At 45.5% G+C, this 7,401-nt stretch overlaps 1 pseudogene; it reads left to right on the plus strand.

Annotated features, from left to right (window-relative positions):
- Positions 1-5,883: 5,883 nt before the first annotated feature.
- LOC147664073 (uncharacterized) lies at positions 5,884-7,008 on the plus strand (annotated as a pseudogene).
- Positions 7,009-7,401: the final 393 nt, after the last annotated feature.

The raw sequence follows: 7,401 nt of genomic DNA on the forward strand, positions 1-7,401 counted from the left end.
CATTCAAACCTTAACCCCTTCACTGACGTTTCCGGTAAACGGCGGTGTTGGTAAAACCTACCTATTTTTGAAATAGGTCCTTTCAAGCTTGATTCTTACTAAAAAGGTTTCCTTGAATTACTACCCAGTTGTGCTACGAAGTTTGCTTTGTTTTTTCTCCTTCCTGTGCTGTCATGGCCCAAGCCGTGGACATTCTGCTGCATAGTCGCATTGCAGTGCGAGATCATTTGTGGGCGTATAATGTTCCTGCTGAGGGCTTGGCTGTGATTATGGTGGTGAGTGCGGAACATGCTTACTCTTACGAACTATTTTATTCGTGGGTGACACTTCCGGCAGTGGAACCAATTCTGGCGTATTCCACTCATACACTCCCACAGTTGTACCTAATGAGTATACTCTGTACAGGGCACAGGAAGTACCTATTGATGTTTGGCAGCATGGAGTTTGGTTTGGTGGCGCCCTCCCCCATACTTTAACCGCTCCGAGGTTAGGTCCTTTGTCCATTCCAGGTGCTAGTTGGCCTGTTTTGGCTGGATTTACTCCTAATCCTCCACACGGCAATTGTAATTTGGGTGAACTGCGACGACTACATGTAGTCGCGATTGCCGTGATTAGAGCCTTAGTTCATTACATGGGCCGTAATCTTCCGGGTGGAGCCCAGGGGGGTGCGGCGCTTCCGGCAGGGCAGGGTGGTTTGAAAATCAGTTCTGTCACGGTCAATGCCGTTATGGGCATGAAGCCCCAGGAAAAGGATGATTTTCCTTTCTGGCTTGCCGAGAAATTTGACCAGCTGGAAGCTGTATTTCCTAATACGACTCCTGGTGAAAAACACCGTATTCTTACGCTTAGTTTACCGAAGGATTTGGCCCCTGAGCTTGTTGGCTGTCAAACCTTTGCGGCGGTCTATGCTCGGTGCTATGGCACCCCGTCTATGTCCGTGCTGTCTTTGGTCCTTAAACGTGTTCAAGATGATCAAGGACCGGAATCTGCAGTCGAGTTGGGCATGCGCCTGTGTGGCACCTTTGATGTAGTTTGCGATCTGATCCTTGCTAATGTCAAGGGGGATGCAGTGAACTTTCAGGTTGCTAACGCGTAGGCGGTGCTTCCCGAGGCAGAGAAACCCCGACAGTTAGCGAAGCTTATTGTGGCGGCTTATAAAACCGTGGGTCGCAATTGTAAGGGTGTTAAGCCTTTTTCTGTTAAAGATAAAAAGCAGCCCCAGGGACAAACTTCGGAAACTGATGATCTGCCCAAGTCCAAAAAACAAAATTGGCCTAAAAAACAGAAATAGGGAAAGCAACAACAACAACAACAAACACAGGTTTCTCGCCCTGCATCTCCGTTACCTACGCAGTCAGAACGTGTTTATGACTTGCGCGACCGCGCGACGATTAAGACTCCTGATAGATTTCAGGCTTCTGACCAACGCTCTCCTCGTTCCTTTCAGGACTCATCGGCTCCGTCGACCGGTGGTGGAGGGGGCGGCAGAGGTCGGGGTGGCCAGCAAGGACGTGACCTGCCCCGCCCGAGGAACGGTGCAGAAAAGCAGGAAGGCTCTACGCCTAGGAGACCACAGTTTGCCAAGAAGAAAGTCGCAGCCTTAACAGCGCATCGATATGCCCCAGATAGTGAGAACGCGGCTTCGGAATCTGACGTGGGCTCTGACCTTGTTGGACAGCGCGGCGGAGATTACCATAGTGAGAGAGGCGCTCCGTCCACTACTGAAGGTGACAGCGACTGATACTTATGTTGTCATTGAAACAGCTGACACTAGAGTTGCTCCCCCTGATAGACTTTTTGAAATTGTCCTGTTAATTGAAGGTGACATACAACGAACCATAAAAGGGGTATTTTGGGAAAATCTTTTGTCCACATATGACATTTTGCTTTCGGAGGCTGACTGGCCCCCACCTTTTGTGCTCGCAGCTCCGCGAGGGGAGGAGGTGATCCTCCCCAGTTTCACGAACACAGTCTCGAAAGAGGATGCGCTGCATTTTGCAGAAGAGTGGGCTCTAGCTCTGGCGCCGGCTGTGTACCGCAATCAGTGTGGTTGGGATAAATTGTCCCCGAGCCACGAGATTCCTTTACGGTCTCAGCCGCAGCCTCAACCACAATATCCTATACGACGTGAAGCGAAAGCTTCCGTCGCGGCGATCCTTGAACAATTGGAATATCAAGGTGTAATTGAAACGTGTGTGTCACCGATGAATAACCCTCTTTTTACTGTAAACAAGCCTGACGGTTCGTATTGTTTGGTTTTGGATTACCGGCATTTAAACTCGCATTGCCGTAACTGTGCAGTACAGAATACTCACGGCTCTGCCCTTGTAAATAGTCTTGTGCGTAAGCGGTTCAAAACCACGCTTGACATTTCCAATGGCTTTTATGCTCATAGATTAGATGGTCTAAGTTCCCAATGGACCTCCTTCACCTGCGGCGGTATGCAGCAATGTTTCGGCGTCTCCCTATGGTCTATAAGAATAGTCCTGGGGTTTTTTCCACCCGCATAGTCTCTCTTTTGGAGGGAATCGACCCGGATGCTTGTTCGTATGTGGATGACATATATCTCACAGACGACGAACTTTGGGAGCATCTGTGTCGTGTGAACGGGATAATTTGTACCTTTGCAAACTTAGGTTACAAATTCAACTTTGCAAAATCGCACATTGCAGAATACACAGTGTTGTTTCTTGGCTACGAGCTGAACAATGAAGGAAAGGGATTGGCTCCTCACTTCCTGGAGAAATGCGCTTAATTGCGCGCTCCGACAACACTGAAAAAATTACAATCTTTACTGGGCTTTTTGAATTTCGGGAGAACTTACATTCCGGAATATGCCCAGCGTATCAAGCCTTTGTATGCTTTGATGCAACCATCTTTTTCCAAATCATGCTGGCTGCCTGAGCATTCAGCTATTCTGCAGTCTTTGCAGGCTGATCTGCTCGCTTCTAAATTTTTACTGATTTGTGATAATCAGACCAACCTGGTGATAAGAACTATCCCTGGGACGGTAGGTTTCACGTACCTGACTTTTAACGAAGGAGATACAGTACGAATGAAGGTGTGGCGTCTGCGCATGCAGGCGTCTCAGCTACTGTAACTCAGCTACAACTACGATTCTGGTGGCGGGGACTGTACAAACAGACGTGCGATTATGTCCTTCATTGTGACATTTGCCAGCAGATTAAACCTTCGACTGCTGCGCGTCCGCCACAGACACAGTTGTATATCTCTAATAAACCACTAGGATGCGTTTATTTAGATCACTGCGGTCCTTTTTCTTCTGATAATGCGTATAAGTACATCTTAGTAACAGTTGATTCATGCACACGCTTTGTGTGGGTATGGCCCCATCGCAGCGCTGATTCACGGACTGTCATAAGAGATTTGCGTGTCTTTGTAGGGATTTTTGCCTGTGGTACCTTCCATTCGGATCAGGGTCCGGCTTTCGCCTCTAAGGCGTATAAGGATGCTATGGTTTCGTTGGGGGTCCAAGTCAAGTTTTCGTCTCCGTACAGACCTGAGGGTAATAGTGTAGTGGAACGAATGAACCGTGACTTAAAGCAATCTTTGACAGCTCGAGTTATAGGCACTGGCAGAAACTGGCTGGCCCACCTCAATGGCGTGCAGCATGCCCTTAATAATCTCCCTAGATGGTCTCTGGGTGGGCGGACCCCGTACGAAATGCTCTTTGGTATCAAGATGTATGTCCCTGACCTCGACGGTCTAGACTGCGTAGCCCAAGCTACGGCCTTTGACGTAGATGAACATTGCACTGTTTTACAGAATCTACAAAAGGCCAGAGACAGTCTTGCTAAGGAACATTTGCCCTCCATGTCGGATGATGCGTTGCAGATCCCGGTAGTTGGCTGGCTACCCAAAGTTGGAGAACTGGTTAGAGAGAAGATCGATAACAAGAAAGAATTTGGTCCTTCCTATCGAGCACCGGTCCCTGTTCTTGGAGTGAAGGGCACAAGAACAGTCATTTTACCACCACTTCCAGGTCGTAAGGAAAACAGGTTTATCTCAATTGACAATGTCAAGATACACAGGGTGGCCGATTCTTCATAGCATGACACCGGCAGTCTCCTGTCCTTCGATGGTGAGAAATTCTGTTTTGGCCATTACAGCAGCTGCTGAGCCAGAGGTGGCCCTCGAAATGCCTGTCATTTCCAGTACTTTATTAAACACTTTCCCAGTTAATAACAATGATGACCTCGATTATACCTATCCTGCTGATTTATCAATGCCTGACTTACAAACACGTTTGGCCACAGACTCAAGATTCTCTTTTGACTCTGCTTCAGTGACTTCGACAAAACCCTCACGTTGTGCAATTTATGCCTCTTTATTCAAGAAACATTTTTTGGTTCCCCCTTGGACATATATTTGGCTAATGCTTTTTTCAGTTTACCTTTTTATGTCATTTGGTTTTGTGTTTTATTTTTTCCGAATCATGGATGGACACTATGTCAAAGAGAGAACAGGCATTCGGCATCTTAATGGAACTTTGGCCCCCTTTTCCTCTTCACATTCTGCACACAGACTGAAAAGAGACTTGAACTTGGTTAACATCACAGCTAGGCCAGTTCTTGATGGGATTGTGTGGGATGCAGTTAAATTCCAAATTCATGGCCCCACTGAAGTGGGTAATGTCCCAAATGTACTAAGGGTGAACATGGGGGATGTGATAAAACAAAACATACGTTCTGATGATTGGAATGTTCAGGCCGTAGAATCATTATTCTCTGATTTGAGATATTATGATGCCTTTGATGCTGAAGATTTATATTTAGAATCTGCTAATTATGGTGATTTATTTTGCTATCAACATTTTGGTAATACTTTTTTGCATAAGACAAGTTCCAGAAGGGGTACTGTAAATTACACACAGTGGGAACATTGCCCTGCACCATTACATGGCAGCTCCAGTACGTTTTTAAATAAGTACACTTACTTTACTGACTTTAATCAATCAAGTCCTGAGTCCTCTAACTTTAAGATGACACAGAAACCCATGTCCAAGGTCGACTTATCGATACTAAATTATTGTATTCGAAGTCCTTTCTAGATAGATTAGCTGTAGAAGCCTACGAACTATGGAAGGAAACAATTGACCTTAAATCGGTTTGGGGTTCTAAAAGTTGGCAGGTACAAGGCACTGAGGCTTTGCACCGTGCATGTCTCATCCCGAATCATATGTTGTTTTTGAATTCTACAATTTCCCATACAACATGCTTTGGATTGGCTACTTCAAAAAAGTTAAATACCCTTGCTATCCCTGTTTTGGAAGAATATTCCAGTTGGGATAATTTCACAAATTTTTCCATTCAAGAGTTGCAAACATTAATACATAATGCATCCTTTAATGTGTCCAGTTTTGATCCAAAGGGTTGGCTGCTGTGGCACAGAAGCTCTGACTCTTGCCAGCGCCGCTTTCTGGGTTTATCTGAGGGTCTTACATTAGTCAGGCCAGATCCACTTTTTGCTCCTGAACACACTGTTACAACATACTCGGTAGGCAAAATGTGTCAGAATTGGTTACAACATTCTACAATAGCTGCTGTTAAATTACATCTATCAAAGCTAACGGATGATGTAGATATTAATGACTTCATAAAAGGCCCGGCAAGCGGTAGATCTAAACGTTGGATTTATGCTGCTTACAATGAAATTTGGAAGCTTACACAAGTAGAGGCTGCTAGGCGCCTGAGAGCTATTGATCAAGCAAATTTAGAAAAAGTGCTTGCAGTTGTCGATAATAGTATTAACATGCTTTCTTCCCGCATATACACTTTGAATAACATTGTTTCTTCAGTGTTTGATATTGTAAATGATGAGGTGTCTGTTTTATATCATGGTCAAAATCAATTGCGTTCTGTGATGCAGTTTGCGTGGACTCTGCAGACTCTTAAGTCTGGCCGCGTGCCATGGAATTACATGAACGTGTCCTCCCTCTTTTCCCCGTTTAATCTGACTGAGAAACAGCGCATGCTTTCAATGAGGGATGCATCCTTTTCCATGCTACACATTGAGAGGTTGGAATCTTTACCATTCTCTGTTGCTGAGGCCACTGATGCAACGTGGCTTATCCACGGATTAATTACATTACCATTCGCCTTATACAAATTCTCTAGTTGTATGCGATATGTTGCAATAGGACGTTATGAACCGTTAGGTGGTGCTTTCCTCCATGAAGCATGGTCTCTCCCTTTCACATATAGGTGCCTGAAAGACAGCAAGGAAGTTTATCTTAATGGGGAGGAATGCACTGAGTCCCCTGACCACTCATTAGTATGCAGACACATACAATTACATGGTTCCTGCAACCAGGAACGACCTAATCTGGCCTGTGTATTGAAAGGGACTCCTGTTCCTGCAATAGTTCCCACGTTTACACTTTTGGCAAATGGTAGTTATTTGCTATTGAACAACGAAGAGTGTTGTGGTTTATTTGTCGGTATCGCTTATGTGGTAACTGTATCTGAACGTGTTGTGTGCTGCAAAAACGTTATGTATCCCCCTACGCATGGGAATTCAGATGTTTCCATCTGGCCGCGCATCCCAACCTTGAAAGCAGAGTTCAATGGTATGACTAGAATAAGAGCTCTTTTGTCTCAGAAAGAGGTGGCCCTGATTTCGGCCCGTGAAACATTCGTCCTTCACATAGCTAACACACGCACAGAAGTGCAGGCGCTTTTAAATACTGATTAACCGTTACATTTCAGCGAGCTGGTTCATCAAATCTTTAATGCCTCCTCCACTTCCGGCCTGGCTCACTTTTTTTAATTAGTTAGCAGTGGTCTCGTGACTTCATTTGAAAAAATATTTGGGGTCATCCCTGCTTTCTTTCATTCTCTATTTTCAAGTTTGTTTGGAGGATTCCCTGTCTTGCTGGCTTTAGCTGCAGGCGTATTGGTGATATTTTGTTTTATAAAACATGGATGCCCATCCTGCATTAGGAGCAGAAGAGCCTCTCCTGTCACTGTTGCGCAACCGGATGCTTGATTACTATGGCACCCTGCCGCTTGCGACTTTAAGCACGGCGTTTGGATTATCGTTTCGATTTTCCTATTTCACATGTGTCCAGCCTGTGTTTCATTGCCTGAGCTGCGATTTCCACTGGGCCCTTGATTTGTGTCTCTGCTTGACGGTGTCTCCTGAAGTCGACTTTAATCATCTGATGAGCCCCGTAGTTGCTCACAAGTTGGTTTGTTCTGGCAAAAGGATTATGGCCTTGGCAGCGATGCATGGACTAATGGGTCGTTGGGATGTAATCGCAGCAGCGCATGAGTTCTTGGCAAGGAGCTTTCTTGAGAACCCACCGAGTTGTCCTCTGATGTTAATAGAGGATCCAGTGACGGAGCAACACGTATGTTCCTTCCCATTACTTAATTGGAT

The sequence above is a fragment of the Lissotriton vulgaris genome, unplaced genomic scaffold, assembly GCF_964263255.1.
Source record: "Lissotriton vulgaris unplaced genomic scaffold, aLisVul1.2 SCAFFOLD_270, whole genome shotgun sequence".
NCBI lineage: Eukaryota > Metazoa > Chordata > Amphibia > Caudata > Salamandridae > Lissotriton > Lissotriton vulgaris.